This window comes from Phoxinus phoxinus (assembly GCF_949152265.1).
Source record: "Phoxinus phoxinus genome assembly, chromosome: 22".
NCBI lineage: Eukaryota > Metazoa > Chordata > Actinopteri > Cypriniformes > Leuciscidae > Phoxinus > Phoxinus phoxinus.
The window spans coordinates 9,431,203-9,450,042 of NC_136897.1; the positions used below are offsets into that span (position 1 = coordinate 9,431,203).

Consider the following 18,840-nt stretch of genomic DNA (forward strand, 5'->3'; position numbering starts at 1 on the left):
GCACATAATCACGGTCACACACACTCTCAAGTAATATTGTAAAGTTACTGCATAATACATTTTCAACTAGCAGAATAGCTGTACAGAATTACGATACACAGTCTCACTTGTACCTATGTCTTTTAACTATTATAATATTTCGAAGGGCAAAAACAGGACCTTTTAATAGGCATTCTGATTTTAATCATCAACTGTCACTCACGTGCGAGGCCCTGTGCAGTCGCAGACTTGGCACTGTGTAAGTAGCATTAGCTCCCTAGCCTGCGCTAACTCCATAACGTCACGCTAGGTGGAAGTGGTTTCAGATAGCCAGGCTCCTCAACTCCGCCTCTTTGCCCATATTCTGTTATTCAGGAGTGACGCGAGGCCAAGATGGCGATGGCCGGCTCCGCCCACTTTAGGCTTCAAAAGTGCTCTTCAGAAACCTATGGGTGACGTCGCGGACATTACGTCTATATTTTTTTACAGTCTATGGTTGCGGCTCGTGCGGGTGGCCACGAGCGTCGGATTCGCGCGCCGGAATTCGGGATATCCGGGATTCGGCTTTTGGTTTTTGTGGTCACCATTCATTATGCTTACATGCACGCCTTTTGTTTCAATCGGACTGAATTTATTCCGATTGCTGAATCTGAATGTAGTGTTTACATAATGCTAAACAAGTGATCGGTTGATGTGCGTTTTAGCATTGTGAAGCAGAATGATTTGATACCTGCAAAGCTGCACGTACCTGATACCTACGTGTCAGTGTCAAATAATGTAAGAGAGAGCCTAAGTCCCTCCCCTCCGCTTCCGGCTCATGGGACCTTATTTCGGAAAAAAATATGTATGGTAGAATGTCACAAGCTAAGCTTGGTGACAGGAAATTCATTACATGGACTTGACACACATGCACACAACACTACCTGAATATGCCGGCATTACCATCTTATAGATCAGAATGGTGTTGTGTAATTGTTTGCGTTATGTGAAATGACTCTGATATATATATATTTTTATTTATTTTTTGTCTGTTTGCTTAACATATTGTTCAATTCAATTATTTACTTTCTTTAATTTCATAATCCGGTTTAGTTGAAGTCAGAATTACCTTCTGTTTCTTGTGGGAATTCCTTGGAACTTTGTTTTTGCTGTTGGCCTTTTAGTTTCATGCTGTACCATCAAACAGTCCATCTGATTCAAATTAGTTTTTGTAGCATTAGCAACCCCTAATTGGACTGAACCATTTGTAGTTTTGTCTGGGGGAGGGGAATATCAACTACACAATTATTTCCTTCATTTCCTTTTTGTTTGTTATTTTTGTCAGTGTGTGGTTAAGTACCCATGTGTTTACACAGTGTTATTTGTAAATATGGTTAGTGTTTTATTATTATTTGTTTACAATGTATTGTATGTTTGGGCCCTGCTTGTTCATTGGTACAGGCCAAAGGTGGAGTTAGTGTCACAGGTGGAACCTGCACCCACCCCTGGAAACCGGGAACCACCTCGAGGAACGTGTCAAGGACCAGACAGACAAGAGAATAAAAATAATAACAGTTTCTTTATTATGTTAAAAATGGTAAATTGGATAAGTCCTAATTAAAATCTTCTTGCCGCCAGGGCAGTTCACTAGTCTCTGGACCTCCTGGGACAGGAGGGGAGGAACGATCGTGGCGGGCCGGAGGCTCGTTGAAGGGGAATCAGAGGGAATCCTCACGCCGTCCAGGTAGGTCACTGGGTAAGTACTCCTCTACGGGACTCAAGAGGGGGTCGTGGTCATACGAACCCCATTCACACTGAAACCAGGTAGGTATGCAGATGCAGGGGCGAAGCGAGTCACTGGTGTTACTCCGGAGGTAGGTACTCAGATGTGGGGGCAAGCAAGTCACTGGAACGATACAGCAAGGTTTAACTGTTCAGTATGAAACATTCAGCTGAGATACCTTCTCTCCTTCCAATTAGGGCCGATACTTCAAATGGAGGACGGGTGGAGACCACCAGATGGGGAGGACACTTGAGCAGAACGCTCCACTTTGGCTGTGCACTGGAACGATACAGTAAGGTTTGGCTGTTCAACAGTATATGAAACTTTCAACTGAAATACCTCTCTCTTCTTCTGAACAGGGCACAGGCTTCAAGGAGGCGTATGGAGACCACCAGGCGGGGAGAACACTTTGGACTAAACGCGCCACTTCGTTGAGCACTGGAACAGTACAGCAAGGTCTTAACGGTTCTAACGTACATTCAACATTCAGCTGAAATACCTTCTCTTCTTCTGAACAGGGCAAAGGCTTCCAATAGGGGCGTGTGGAGACCACCAGGCGGGGAGGACACTGAGCGAAACGCTCCACTTGGCTGAGCACTGGAACCGTACAGCAAGATCTTATCAGTTCAACAGTACATGCAACATTCAGCTGAATTACCTTCTCTTCTGAACAGGGCAGAGGCTTCCAATAGGGGCGTGTGGAGACCACCAGGCGGGGAGGACACTTTGAGCGACACGCTCCACTTGGCGGTACACTGGAACAAACACAGCACAGTTCATTAACGGGGCCGGGTCTTCTTAAAGCAGGAAGTTGGGCGCTTGCTTTTTCAAAACCCTTCTTTAGAGACAGCGGGTGGAAGACTGTAGGAGGAAAGTGCACGGCAGACTTTCTATTACTTCTCCACACAATAGTTTCACTTCACAAACCGTGTGAATCGTCACTTCAGGCACTGCAATTCCACTCGCACACCGTGCATTCGGGCCAGCACTCACCCACCGGTCTTTCTCCTACCAGATCGGATCTCGTCTTTGGCCAGGGCTTGACTTCGCTCCAGGAAAAGCAGAAGAACGGTGCAGCGATTATCACATTCAGCAAGGAGAGGACAGAAGTTGGAGACAGATCAACAATTAACTCGATGTACTAGTTCACTCATGCCACTCACTTTCCAAACTCTAAACACCACTTCAGTGTTAGTGCAAATAAACAACGGATCCAATACTCATCACTTTGCGTCCTTCCCACTGCTGACGATATTCCTTAGGTTTTTGCTGACAAATCCTTCACCCTTTTCGTCCTACTGCTCAGCTTCGATCTTCACCCGTTCCACAGCCCAGCCTCAATAAAAAGAACAACCCGCCAACGAGCACAGTATCACACGGGAGGAGAACAACCCTCACAGTCTGTTTTCTCTCTGTTTTTAAAGCCCCATCTCAATATGTGTCCCTCTCACAGCAATTGGCCTCGCTGCCATGGCAACAAATTCGCAGTGCATTCACCAGGGGCCTGTACCATGAAGGTAGCTGAACAAACTCGGGGTTACAGGATTAGTTTTGAGTTGACAAAACCGAACCGATGCAATCAGGCTTTATTGGTACCATGACGCAGCTCATCAACTTTCTCTGTCAACTCAGGCTTTGATCTTAAGTTATGATTAATCCACGAGCGCGTGCACATACCAAAGTGACGTTGGCACCGAACAACCAATCGCGTTCGATATGGAGAGAGCGAGAGCGATATATTTTTTCCGCGGAGGAGCAAGAGATAATCATTCAGAATTACGATTAATTTAAATATGTATTACAAGCTCGAAACAATACGGTCTCTGCTGCCAAAGCAAGAGAAGACAGTTGGAGAAAGATTGCTGATTGCGTTAATGTGTAAGCTAAACAAATACGTTCTATATTCATGTAAAATTATGTATATAGGCTCTGAATGTAGGCTATGTGTGTGTGTGAAATATAGCCTATATTTTTATAATATATAAAAATGTGCATGTATATAGCTAGCTACTAATAAAGATTAATATTCATTGATTTTTAAATGCAACTCCAAACGTTCTTGGCAGCAGATAAAGACAAAATATAAAAATATAATTCAAAGTAGCCTAGTAAGTATTTACACATAACCTTTTATTATTTTTTGTAAACATTTAATCACAAACACTTCTAGTTCTAGAAAAAATAGTGAAATTCAGAAAACCAGAGGGCCACTCCTCCAGAATACACTGAGTTGGCTCTGATTATGGATGGGATTACAGGTGCTGTACAATCTGACCCTGTGCTGGCTCCTCTAAGCAAGTAACACTGGGTACATGTGCGATACATTACTATTTTAAGTTTTAGATATGGCTGACTGTATGTTCTGCAGTCGAGGGAAATGCAGTGTCCCTGTTGAAGCCAGCACACACACACACACACACACACAGTCTCGCACACAGAGGTCAGAATGCAGCGGACAGAACACCAGAAACATAACCTGCTTTATAACAGTTATGCTTTATATTGGTCTACTTTTATTTATTAGGGTGGAGGAAATGATGAAGACACTCTGTCTGTGTTCTGAGACAGTTGCTGAGGTGAATGCACTGGGCTTTTTATTAAGGCAAACATTTGAATGTGTGGCATAAAACAGGGACTGGCCCTTACACATCTCTTTTATTGTAGGATTTTTCACAACCTGCCCCAGAAACTGAAGCCTGTTTAAGAAATGTGAACAAGGTAAGGATTTAAAACCCTTGACATAAATTACAGGTGTTTGTCAAGGAACTTTTTGTGAGTTGATTAGCCTCCAGAAAACTTGTAATGATCGTGGTGGAAACTTGTAAACTTGTTTGTGGTGGAATTATGTTTCAGGTGGAAAGCGACTCAGTCAGGGCCCTTTACAAAAGGAGCCTATAGACTGCACACTAAAGGAGCCTATAGAGACTGCACACTAAAGGAGCCTGACTGTGAGCTGAGGAGGCTCCACGTTTAAATAATAAATAAATTGGAGATCAAACAGTTGGATTAAACTGATCTCAGTATGTGAATTTATTTAACCAAATAACACTTTAGCATGAATATTTATTAATGCAACTTTATCTTGTCTCTTTCTCCCCCCCATCCCACAAAACCAATAAAAAGTTTGAGACCTATCTGCAGTTTCAATGTGCTTTTATTAAGTGTAATATTGTATGGTGAGTGCATCTACACCTGCACTGGGTCAAGTGGCCCTGTCTGAGGGTCATCATGATGGTTATTGTGTAGGTTGCAAAGTAACAGTGTTTTGTACTGTACCAAATTTAACTTGCTTTCCTCAAAGTGCTGACACAACACAGACTCACAGAAAGTAGATCATTGTTATATCTGTTAATGTTACTATTAATTTAAAGATTCATCTCACAGAAAATAATAATTTCACATGTTCAAATCATCTCTACCTGAACATAAGGGTGTGAAAGGACTTTCTATTAACATAATCTGCCTAATGTTCTTCTAGAGAAGTGGAGATTGCAACATGTGTGCAGGCTATTGCTCCAATGACTCTAGGGAATTCATAAGATTAACCGAATAATAATACAAAATATTGAAAATAATTCTTAACATGTACTGTAGTACATTTGTGAAATTAGCTTTTTGAAAAAAAAAAAATATATATATATATATTTGTTCATGTGATGTCACTCTATCAATATATCTTACCAGCAATTTTATAAAAGCCCTCTTTTATGGAAATGCTCGATATATGTCCGGGGAACATTATTAATGAAACGATTACTCCTGCAGAGCGAGGACCACCTTGTGAATAGTTCCACAAACCCCTAGATGCTGTGCATCACCGATCGTGCAAGTATGTACCACTTGCAAAAAAAATGCACCATTTGCGGTACAGTAATGAATTCGACGTGTTAAATTATTTATGTGCGGCTCAAGAAGTTCGCAAAGATAAGATATTCCTTCCGCAGAAAATCTGTATCTTTCATACAAACTATCAGGAAAGGCAAGGGGATTTTGTCTGGCTAAAAACTCTTTCTCTACGAAGTGCTCGTCTAACAATTTGCGCTGAGATGTCCACAGGATTTGGAAGAAAATGTAAAGCCATTGCAACAAACACTGGGAATTAGTTACGTCACCTATATGTTTCTTTGCTCACAGCTGATTGGTCAAACTTCAGTCTGAGATCTCGAATCCAGAACTTAACCTGCCCCGGAGCAGGCTAGCCGTGCAGCGTAAGATACCATGGCAACGAACACCGATTAAAGCCGAGCTACTTTCATAGTACCTAAAACCCAGGGTTGGCGGAAACTAAGCTGAAACATAGCTGGCTAGCCACCTAAACCGGCTTCATGGTATAGGCCCCAGGATCTTGGTCCCGTTCAGGTTTTTGTCACCCCGTGACATTAGCCCTTATAAATGGGGAGCTGCAAAGCTTATCATATCAGGTCAGTCTTGGTTTGTTTAAGGCCAAAGGTGAGACCCTGTTGCAAATTGGACCAAATTATTTGGTGTAGCCTTTCTTTGCACATTTTTGCAGTTTTGTTTTGTTTAGTTGGTATTTCAGTATGAAAAAAAAAAAAAATGTTTTCATTTTTCACCGTAATAAACCACCTTTTTGGAGATCCGCTGAATCAGTGTCCAGCTTGTTCAAATTATTCTCTCTGACCTCGGGGCCATCCTTTACATAGTCAATGGCGAGAGACAACTTATCTTTTTATTCCGTATGAACTGTGCCCTGAATTACACATATGATGTTTGTCAATTTAAAAGATAATTATGAAAGTCGCAGTTTGTATAAAACAGAAGACTAACATTTATTTTTGTGTGAAAATCGCTCAATGAACTACATCTCTTGTCTCGCACTATGTATGTCACCGTTGCTCGTATGTGTGTAGTATGGTACAAAACACTGAGGCATGACGGCGTAACGTTACGATTATAACGTAAGACTAAAAAATGACAGACGTTAGCTTCAGTAAAGTTGTGACGACCAGGTTCTGTTTTGGTCATGTGTCTGTGTGTTTGGACTTTGTTTTATTTCATTCAGTTTCATTGATTCTTCCTGTGCTTATTGTATTCAATTATCCCTAGCTTGCTTAATTATTAGTTCCCTTGTTTCAGGTGTGTTGCCTTGTTAGTTTGTATGGTCAACTCTCGTTGTTGTCATTTGGCCCAGCTGTGTCTCGTTCCCTGTTCCCCTTCTGTGTATTTAAACCCTGTGTTCTCTCTTGTTCCTGGTCAGTTATTGTATGTATTTATCCATGTGCGTGTTCATGTTCCTGTTCAAAGTTTATCCTGTTTTGTGTAATTAAAATCTACTGCTGCATTTAGATCCGACTAACGTCTCTGCTTCTATGAGTTTCGTGACAAAAGTTAGCTTCATTCATTGAGAGAAAAGGTATGATGTCACATGTGCGCCTTTTGGGTTTGTAGTCTTTGTTATTACGTATTTTCACAGTCTTATACCTCAACAGTTTTACATCAAACTGCGACTTTCTTGACTTTAAAATGTATATTTTAAATTGACAAACATCATATGTGTAATTCAGGGCACAATTCAAACGAGATCAAAATATTTGTTGTCTCTCACCATTAACTACCATGCAATATTTTTCCGAAATAAGGTCCCATGGTGGTCCACCGGAAGGGGAGGGACTTAGGCTCTCTATAATGTAGGTGTAGTGAATGGCGACTGTGGAAAGCAGGAGCCGAGTCCCGGACATTTCGATCTCGATCTCGAGGTCTGGTCTGATGCGGATGCGGATGGTGGGGGAGCGGGAGGCGGCCGGAGCAGCTGCTGCAGCGGAGGAGCGATACCTGCTTGTTGGTCTGGAGGAAAAGCCTCCGGAAAAAGAGGACGTATGGTACCCTACTACTCAGCTTTCTCCACAGAGCAAGAGCCTGTTGGCTTAGCTTCAAAAAAAGATGGCTGACACTGTTTGCACATTCTGTGAGTGAGATCCCACCCACTATGGGCGGGTTGAAAACATGCGGAACTAACTCCATTCTTCTGCTTGTAGTTTTTAGCCTCTGGCCAGGAAATACTCCTATGACGCAAAACGACAATTTTTGCGTCATAGGAAGATTTTTTTCTAGACAAAAAATACATTAATCTCTCATCTCAGGGGGACATGAGGCAGGGAAGCATGGTAATTCGATACTACAGGTTTTCTACTGATACAAAGCTTCATGCTAATCGGTGAAGTATCCCTTTAAAATTATAAAATACATAGAAAATGTAAAATAATTTACTACACAATGTGATCTATGTCTTTATCACACCGATAATTATACTTCACAGTTTGTTTAAGAACAAATCTACATTATGACATGCTTGTTGGTTGTTGGTCTGACCAGTTTAACTGACTTTTCACAAGTGAAAATGAACATCCTCTATCTTTAACACAGCTTCCCAAATCTCGCTTTAACCAGTTCTCTAATCTCACTTAGTTCTCAAATGCACAATGTTCTGCATGACGAATGACACTCAAAGTAAACGTTTAGCACACTCTTGACTGAAATGTTTCTCTCAAGCCTTATGCTTCAAAATAACTAGTTGTGTCCAAACGGTTTCACTGGTAGTGTGCATGCATAAACTTAATTAACCTTTAAGTATTCACAATGTACAAATGAATTTTTTTTAAAAAGCACTCTCCTTTTGCTGGAGAATGAGGAAATGGTTGAGACAAGCAAGGATTTGTTTTGTTATGTTGCCCTAAAAGAGACCTTTGTCCTGCAGTCAGATGAATTAAGCCACATGACTGTGAACAAGTTGATGTTATGCTTATATTGAATTAAGGCGAGCTACAGTATAATTAAATGCAGATAAGATGAGTCACTTTGCTGGAATGTGTCATGTGACTTGGGTTTATTTCCTGCTGTAGATTTTTTTTACTTATCTTTATTTTTATATCCAACTGTACAATATGAGTAACACAATATACAATATATTCACTAAATTAATATTACTAACATAGATGGCCACTCTGTTACAAATCCAGGGCAGTTGATATCAACAAATATGTACGCATGAACCATGATATTTCTCTTGTGTAGAACCATAAACACAAGCAAAATAATTTTAAATATAAATAACACAATCCGTAAAATACACTTAGCATTATCATTAAATGTATACATACAGTACAGATTAGATCTGAACAGATCAGGGGGAAAAACACATTTCACACATAAATTGAAAATATGTAGGCTGGTGTTGTTCAGATACATATTGATATATATATATATGTATGCACTGTACCTTAAACTGTTGTGATGTGCTAAATGGCTGGTCTCTTCCTGTCCGGATGCAAGAACCGTCTGCTCCCTGGCTGGCAGCAGCACTGAGTGGAACTGAAAGAGAAACATGTCACCACTAATTCAAAGCCACAGGAAGACTATCAAGTTCACTTAAACAGCAGCATGCTGTTGCGTCCATACCTGAGCAGACAAACTATTCAGCCATGAGAGGTTTTATTTAGATATTGAGGTGTGTGAACTTTGGATTCTCTTATTTTCCCCAGTGAATATTTATTTTCCCAATGAGTAAGAATCATAATGGTATTATTAAAGAAGTGTAATTCTAAGTAAAAGGCTTTACTTTAGAATGTTAATGTCTATTGTGCAGTGCAATACTGCAATGGATGGTGATTTGTCTGACAAATCACACTGTATAGACACTGCCCATACACACACCCACTTTACATTTATGAAAAATTCTTAATACAAAAATGTAAATGGGTATTGGAAAAATAAATACATATTTTTACTTACTTATACAATAGTGACCTATTTCTATTTTAGTGTCAACATTATGTTCAGTTTATTTCAATTCAAGCACTTTTAATTTGTATTCATTCAGTTCATGTCTACCTTTGTTCCATTTTCCTGCCACAATCTGTCACCATGGACACTAACACCATTCATCAAAGCTGTTCGTTTTTAGTTAATCATCACTGTGTATTTAAATTCCTCCATTTTTGCTAATCATTCCTAATAAATCTTATGTTATTTCATCTTCATCTTTGTTTTCATTGGATCCAGCATTAAAATATGTTAAAAACGAGAAATAACAAAGCGAAAAAAATGTAAATTATTGTAAAGCTTCAAATATTTCTTAAATAACCAAACATAAGGGCAGATCCTTTGAGCGCAGCTGATGACGCTTTGAAGTGTGATTCGAGTTATCAAGAATATTACAATATACAAATAAGATTTCCTTCGATTCCTCCGTCCTCATTTTATTTCCTTGCAGCCTTCCCTCGCATCCTACAGGGGGTGGAGCTGAGACGCGAGGAAAGGAAACGTGGATGCTCAAATAAGAAATGAGAAGCACCCTCTGTCTTTTTTTGTGCTATTACACTCCTTTTGTGGATGACATTAAGAAAAGGTGTTTGCTGAAGTCTACAGGGTAACTCTTTGTTTTGGATTTGTGTTATTTCTGTTTACGGTGAGACTGTGGATATAGGCCTATATATATAGCTATATAAATGAAGACTTCAGATGCAAAAGCCTCTATAAGTCCATCTAAAGTTTTTGTTTAATAAAAATTTTATCAGGCTCCTGGTAGTAAAGTACCGGCATTTCTGAATGGGCTGAGGTTAGGATTTGGTGAGTTTGAAGTGAAAGTATTTGATAAACGTGTAACTATGTGCGTAGAGCATTCACTCAATATTATTATCTCATTTTTGACAGAGGTGGCCTAGAGGCTTTTGCATCGGAAGTCTTCATATATATATTGCATCCATCTCTATTTACACAGTCTCTAAATATACTATTTATGACTTTGATGTGCAGTATGACTTTGGACATTATTTACTTTATATTCTGCATTTTCTAATAAAAAAAATCAGTTTTTTTGTTCCTTGCAATTTAATTTTTTCTATTTTCTTTCCCTTTAAGAAAATTCAATCAAATTCCACCAACATTGCACCTTATAAGATAATATATTTATATATGATGCATAAACATTCAAACAAACTTTAACATTAGACATTAAGTTTATGTAATAATATCTTTGTTGTTACTTTTTGTCAGCTGTTTTCAAAGCAATTTTATGTTGTTTTTATTCTGTTTATTGCCATAATTGACACAAAACACTCTCGTTGTGTTGTGGCGACATCATGTGGTCAACATGTGAACGTGAAGTCTGATTGTCTGGAGTGGGACATTTTAGCTCGCTCGGTCTCATTTCGAAGGCTGAGTCCTCCGCAGGTCGCATTTGTCGGCCGCATAGGCCTACCCCTTGTGAAAAAAAAATCACTTTAGTATACTTTTATAAACTGTTCTTATTACACAAATAATATACTTTAAAGCAACACACTTAAGTGTGAAATAAATGTAATGTTTTCGACGAACTTAATACATATTAATTTCAAATGCAGCCTATCACAGATTAAGTTTATATTAAATGCAATTAGTTGAACTTAAGAGGTATTTTTTTAACCACTTAAGTGGGACTTTCAAACAACTTTATTTTACTTTCATAATTGCTTCTAGTATAAAATATAGTTCAAGTGCACTGCTCCATTTACTGACAGGCTATTAATGTGAACTAAAATATACTGTAATGTATTTTACATGTACAATATCATTAAATACATTTGTAATTTGTAATTATTTGTAATGAAGTTGCAATTTAGTATATTTAAAATTGTATTTTAAATATCTCTTAATTACCTAATTACAATCAACACAAATGCAATTGAAACCTCTATTTATTTATTTTTTACAAAATCATTAAAACTAATACACAAAAACATTTTTGTTGATACACAAAACACTATACACAAGCAAGAACAGTTACAAAACTTACAACTCTCATTTAGAAAGAGTCTGGAGGACAATGAGACTTGTATGCACAATTATTCACACACAATTCAAACACAAACCCTCACATAAAGATATCTAAACCTGAACCTACCCATCACAGAAAATATTCAGCATTTTTACATTTAAAAAAAAACATCATTCTGTATGATTGTTTCCTCAAAAGTCGTATATGTTACAATTAGTTAATGCATGGTGAAATGCAATGGTTAATGCACATTAACTAACTTTAACAAATTATATTTTTATTAACTAACAGTAATTACAAATATTATCACAAACATTAATAAATACTGTAAATAATTAATTGCTTATTGTTAGATCATGTTGGCTAATACAAAAGTGTTACCGAACCTTGTTACTTATAAGCTCTTAAACCTTTACTATTAAACAAGACAAAGAGGTTTCTTCTAAAATCTTACTCCAGCATTGTATTACTCCAGCATTACTATGCATTCACATCAACTCCTTCTGATGTTTCATCGGTAGTTCAAATATGACTTCTTGAACCTAATTTTGGGAAAAGTCCTTCAACTTCAACTTTCTATTAATACTCATTGACTCCTTGTAATGTTTCATCAGTCAGTCTCATAGACTTCTTTTGATGCTACATAAAATGAGTATATTATATATTAGTCCGTATATTAGTCCACATTTGACCTATTAAACACATTTCTGACCAAAGAGTCTTTGAACTTGAACTTTCTATTTGTTCTCATCGACTCCGTCTGATGTTCCATCAAATATTACTTTTTGAAGCCAGAGAGTCCTTGAACTTTCAAAAAATACTTATAGACTTCTGATGTTTCATCAGCCAGACAGTGGTCCATATTTGACCTACTTATCATGTTTCTGGCCAAAGTCTTTTCAAAGGCTTGTTTATTATGCATTCTCAAAGACTTATTTTGATGCTAATCAACCATATATTAGTCCACATTTTACCTACTGAACACATTTCTGGCAAAAGAGTCTTTGAACTTGAACTTTCTATGCATTCTCATAGACTCCTTTTAATGTTTCATTGGTATTTCAAATTTGACTTTTTTTAACTTTTTGATCTGAGAGTCCTTGAACTTTACATAAATACTCATAGACTCCTTCTGATGTTTTATCAGCCAGACAGTGGTCCATATTTGTTTGCCTAGTTAGCCTTTGATGAGACTTTGGCCAGAAATATGTTTCTCATAGACTTATAGCGTTCTCATAGACTTCTTTTTAAGCATAAGTTTCATCAACCAGACAGTAGTCCATATTTGACTTATTGAACATATTTCTAGCAAAAGAATCTATACATTCTCATAGACTTCTTTAAATGTTATAATCAAAATACTCCACATTTGACCTGTTGAACACATTTCTGACCAAAGTGTCCTCAGTGAGTATATTTTCACCGTAAAGTTTAAAGGTAAAGTTTAAAGACTTTTTGGTCAGAAATATGTAATATTAAGTCATATTTGAACTACTGATGAAACATCGGAAGAAAATATATAAAATAATAGAAATAAAAGAAAGATATATATAAAAAGATATATAAAAAGTTCCAAATCAAAGACTGCAGAAATATGTTCGATATGACAAATTACAAAACTTGTCTGGCTGATGTAAAATCTGAAGGAGTCAATCAGTATGTATGTTAAAGTTAAAATTCAAGGACTCTTTGGCCGTAATTGTGATCAATAGGTAAAATATTAACTAATAAAAGGTTGATGTAACATCAAAAGAAGTCTATGAGATGTTCAGTAGGTAAAATATGGTCTACTCTAAATATGGTCACTGAGAATCTTAAGTTGAAGTTCACAGACACGTTGGCCAGAATTTTTTTTCAAAAAGTCATATTTTAACTACTGATGTAACATCAGAAGCGGAGTCTATGAGCATTTATAGAAAGTTCAAGTTCAAGGACACTTTTGCCAGAAATTGTATCAATAGGTAAAATATGGACTATTATATGGTTGATGTAAAATCAAAAGGTCCATCCTCAATATGGTGAAGTTGTCCTGTACCCTAAGTAGAGAAACAGCCCCAGAACATAATGTTTTCACCTCCGTGATTGACTGTAGGGATAGTGTTCTTGGGGTCATAGCCAGCATTTCTCTTCCAAACATGACGAGTTGAGTTGATGCCAAAGAGCTCAATTTTGGTCACATCGACCACAGCACTTTCTCCCAAGTCTTCTCTGAATCATTAGATGTTCATTGGCAAACCTCAGATGGGCTTCTACATGTGCCTTCTTGAGCAGGAGGACCTCGCGGGTCCTGGAGGATTTCAATCCAAGGTAAACATTTCTAGTAACTATGCAGTTAATTCTCATACTGTATTTTCAGAAAGTTTTTGAATATATCCTCTTCCCAAATGTGTCACTAATAAAAAACAATAATAAATAATTTTATGAGAAGGCTTATATTGACCTATTAAGATGTTGCTTACATCTACCTTGTAAATATATATTTTTTACTATTTTATTAATAAAAGTGTTTACATGTAAATCAACAACAATTACAATTTTAACAATATTTCAAGTGTAATCTTTTTTTTGTAAAAAGTATACATTTTATCATACCTTTTTCAAAGTTAATGATTCATTAGTTTGAATATTGGAACAAACACTATAATAACATCTTAGTTGATAATTCAATATACCTACTTTATTTTTGACAAAACATCACATACTATATATTTAAAGCTGCAGTCCGTCGTTTTTCCTCTTTGTCGCCATCTCTGTTAGAAATCTGCAATTGCAGTTATTCGCGGAATTATTAACTGTGCGTGGGTAGTAAATCGGCATGAAACAGCGCGGATGAACACAATGTATTGAGGAGAACCTGTCGCGTCGCTGTGGATACTGTACTGTCATCAGCAATGTCAGAGTATACCTTTTGAAAGTGTCAACATTAGAATTTTCATCGGTAAATGTCATCTGAACAAGTAAGTAACATTCACTTTTGTTCTGACCAAATTCGGGGGGTGGGGGGAAGCATTGCAGTAGGCTATATCATGCTGATTAAATCTAACGATTGCTTATATCACGTCAAAACGTGAAAAATATATTTTTTCTGTAGCCACTCTGAAGTCCGAAGTCTTTGGGTTTTACAACTGGTGAATCTCCAGTTGTCACTGGTGATTGTCGCTTTAAACTTTCGGGATCCGCCATACCAAGTGCTAAGCTAAATCTCCACCTCCATCATCCACACACGCTAGCCGGGGACTCCTTCTCTATCTGTACAGAAGTGACGTAATGACGCAAAGACATGCTCGAAATTCCCGCGGAAATCCACCAGTACCACTGGAATTAAAATCATTATTACAAGCTTACCGTTTTGAATCGAGGTAAGGCAAGCAGATCGTTTTGAACACTGGCTGGTTAAGGTTTTTTTCAAAAATTTCTTTTTTGATATTTTTAAACCCAAAAAAGTGCCGGACTGCAGCTTTAACATATGAGCAGAAATTGGCGAACAGATGCTTATTTGATGTGACAGTACTCCTTTTTACAGTAAAAACTTTATAATCTATCCAAAACTAATCAACGAAATCTTGTCTAAACATTCATATTTGTAACATATCGTTTTCATGATATATTAGCATATAAATGTTAATTAACAGTTTAATACCTTGCTTATACAGCACAGATGCAAGCTGTTTTATAGTAAACAACAGCACGCATCTCTGCAGTTCATTCATTCACGCACGCGATTCATATTTAAACAGTTTTTTTGCGGTTTACAGACACTATTGCATATCGTGATTAGAACAAAGCACTTAAGAATAAAGAACTTACTATTCCACCTCAGCTGGATACATTGCTCCTCGAAGTAAAACTAAACCGATATTATTACGATATTATTATTCCTCACAGCGTTGTAAAGTATATGAGTCTGATTCAACTTGATGTGTTATATCCAGTTGATGTGGGCATTCACAGTTGATGTGGGCCACAGATCATTTGCATTTGAATAGCACGGGCATGGTCACATTAGCACTTAAAATGGCCTTTTCAGCGGCTTCCAGGATGTTCTTGATGGCTTTTTTTATTTTTATTTTTATTTTTTTTTGGCAAAACTTCACACGTACAAAACCCAAACAAAGTGTAAAAGACATAAAACATACAACAGACAATGATTGTTTGATATTATAAAAATATGGAGAGAGCATGTTTCACACATTCAACATAAGAAAAGAAGAAAAAAAAGAAGAAGAAGAAAAAAAGAAGAAGAAGAAAAAAAAAAGGGGTTGGTTACCATAAGGGTGGAAAAGGAGGGCGTGTATGTGCGTGCGAGTGCCTGTGTTTATATGTGTGTGTGTGTGTGTGTGTGTGTGTGTGTGTGTGTGTGTGTGCGCGTATGAATAAACCTGTGTGTGTGAGAGTGCGTAGGAATAAACATGACCGTGCGTGTATGTTTGTGTATGATTAAGTGTTCTGTGTTTGAATGTTGAGATCAGCAGGACTGGTGTAGTATTGGTTGTTATAATTAAAGTTAAAGTACTGTCCCATAGTTGTAGGAGGGGATGAGTTGGGTTGGGTTGGGTCAGGCTCAACGGATCTTTCCTCAGACTGCTCCAGCCCTCACCGGGGCCGAGGAACACAGTAATCCCAGGGGTGGAGTGGGGCTTCGTGGGGATGGGGGAAACCCAGAAACCCTCCCCACCTCTGCCCTCCCCTGCTCCCAACATCATTTGTTGTCCTACTGACGGGCCAGCTCATTTACACACCCCACTATCCCTGTAATATGTGCCTTCTAAGTCTAAATGAGGTCTAAGTGCATTAAAAGAGGTGCAGCGCAGGGGGTAGAACTTATTCAGATCCATCCCAAGCACCACCCTTTTCCCTACCTATTGATTGATTTTGTGATTAAATGTGTGATGAGATGCATTAAAAAGAGGTAGAGGGCAGCAGTGCAGAGCTTCTTGATGGCTTTTTGCCTGTGCAGTCCACAAATCCCTAAGAGTCCCAGGACCCGGTGTAGGACTGGCCTGCGAAGCCCCTACAGCCCACTTCAACAGGCTCACAGTGGGCCTTCCACCCATTCCTCCGACACTCAGCTACCAGATCAGCGTACTTGGCCCTCTTCCTTTCCTGGGCTTCCTCCATTCTATCTTCCCAGGGGACCGTTAGTTCAAGTAACACCACCTGCTTACTTGCTGCGGACATCAAGACCATGTCCGGTCGTAGTGATGTGACTGCAATGGTGTCTGGGAACCTCAATTGAGTCCCCAGGTCCACCAGGAGATGCCAGTCTCTTGCTGTTGCGAGCAAGCCCCCTTGGGTCTTTCTAGGGGGCTGAGGCTTCTCGCCTGCTCGAACAAAGGCAATTGCAGACTTGGTTGGATGATGCTGCTTGCTAATGTTAATGCCAGTGCAGATGGCGTCTGCTACTGCCTTCAGGATCTGGTCAAGGTGCCAACGATAACGCCCATCTCCCAAGGCTTTTGAGCAGCAGCTGAGGATATGCTCTAATGATCCCCTTTTCTGTCAGAGTTGGCAAGCAGGTGAGTCCACCAGGCCCCAGGTGAACAGGTTGACAGGGCTAGGAAGGACATCATACACTGACTGGACCAAGAACTTGAAATGGTGTGGTTCCGCCTTCCAGAGTTCTGCCCAAGTGATCTTACGGCCAAGCTGTTTGCTCCCACCTTGTCCAGGCCCCCTGCTTGTACCTCCTCCTGGATAAGCTTCCACTTCTCCTTTCCTCTGGCTTTGCTGTAGCATGGCTTGGGATTGCTACCAAGCCCGGCCCGCCCAGTAGCCACCGTACCCACCGTACCCACCAGGGTGCCATGCCGCAGCCTTGCCTCCGCCCGTTCCACTGCATCCTGGGCGCGCCACTTCCTTCCTGTTCTGACCTCTACCCTGACATCTATATAATGCAGGTATATAGGTACTGTCTCTAATAGCATGCAGAGAAAAGTCCAAATTAAAAAATTCCCCATCGTAAGTGCACATTGATGGCCTAAGACACGAAAAAAGCGGTTTGTGTGATAAAACGTACAGTATTTATATCGTTTGTATAAATATCTTGTATCTCTTTTACACAACCAAGTCCAAGTGATCTGTTTACTTAGTCTGCGCAAGCGCCGTAAAGCGCCGGAATACTCTGGAAGTGGTCTCCCGGAAGAGTTTGCGCGAGCTTACGTAAATTGTATTTTTTTACATCGGTTTAAACATCCCGGATAAGCGCAAACTAGAACCATTTCTATTAGCCGTCTACCTACAATATCTGTTCTGTGCATAGGTTCTGGTGTAAACATTGAGTGACGTACACGCGCGAGAGATCACTTCCGGAGCTTTCCGACGCTCTACGGCGCTTGCGCAAACTAAGTAAACAGATCACTTGGACTTGGTTGTGTAAAAGAGATAAAAACGATATAAATACTGTTCGTTTTATCACACAAACCGCTTGTTTCGTGTCTTAGGCCATCAATGTGCACTTATGATGGGGAATTTTTTAATTTGGACTTTTCTCTGCATGCTATTAGAGACATCTCTGCATGCTTTTGGAGACAGTACCTATATACCTGCATTATATGACTGACAGACAATAACGGTTTGACCTAAAAATATCAAAATTGAAACTACTGCAGAGACAAAGACACCTACATCTTGGATGCACTTCAGGTAAGCTAAAACATACCAAAATTTTATTTCAAAGTGAACTATCCCTTTAATAAGCTATAATGAGCTGTAATGAGAACGACTAACTAACAAGTGGCCACATCTCTCTCTCTTTTCATACAGATTACATAAACTGAGAATATTGTTTTTTTTTATATAAATTACTTCATTTAAAAGAAGAGATTCAAGCTTTATACCTGTGTGCCTGTGTGACTGAGTATTCGCTGAGTTACAGTTAATTTTCGGACGTGTTTCAGAATGGACTTCACTGACAGAGAGAAGGCAGAACTCGCATCATGTTTATTTTTCTTTATTTGGCAAAAAGCACAACACTTTGTTTTTATTTTGAGTATACAGACAAAAAATAAGTAAGATCAAAATCAACAGAGTATTTTGAGTCTCTTTTGCACTGATAAGAAAAAAAGCGAGCTGGTATCGCCGGCGCGACCGCCGAAGGGGGTTACGAAAGTTTTAACAAAACATATAAACAAAACATAACTGTCCAGGCCTATTGGTCCTCTCTCATCCTCCACTGTCGCTCCTCCTTTTATGCTCCTTCTGTCAGGGTGCAACAAAAGGATCCAAATGCAAAAGGTAACTCAATTCAAAGTCTTTAATGTTCAACAACAAAGGCAGTCTGTAGAAGATAACACAGAACTGGAACTCAAATGATGCTCTCCAGGAAGAC

At 38.9% G+C, this 18,840-nt stretch overlaps 1 protein-coding gene across 2 annotated transcripts in view; it reads right to left on the minus strand.

The window, feature by feature from the left end:
- Positions 1-9,060, minus strand: part of LOC306990813 (bactericidal permeability-increasing protein-like) — a 48,127-nt gene extending 39,067 nt beyond the window's left edge. For both annotated transcript variants that reach the window (XR_013795942.1, XM_079598085.1), the window contains exon 1: positions 8,979-9,060. The gene's annotated coding sequence lies outside the window, so the exon portion shown is untranslated. The remainder of the gene's footprint in view (positions 1-8,978) is intronic.
- Positions 9,061-18,840: the final 9,780 nt, after the last annotated feature.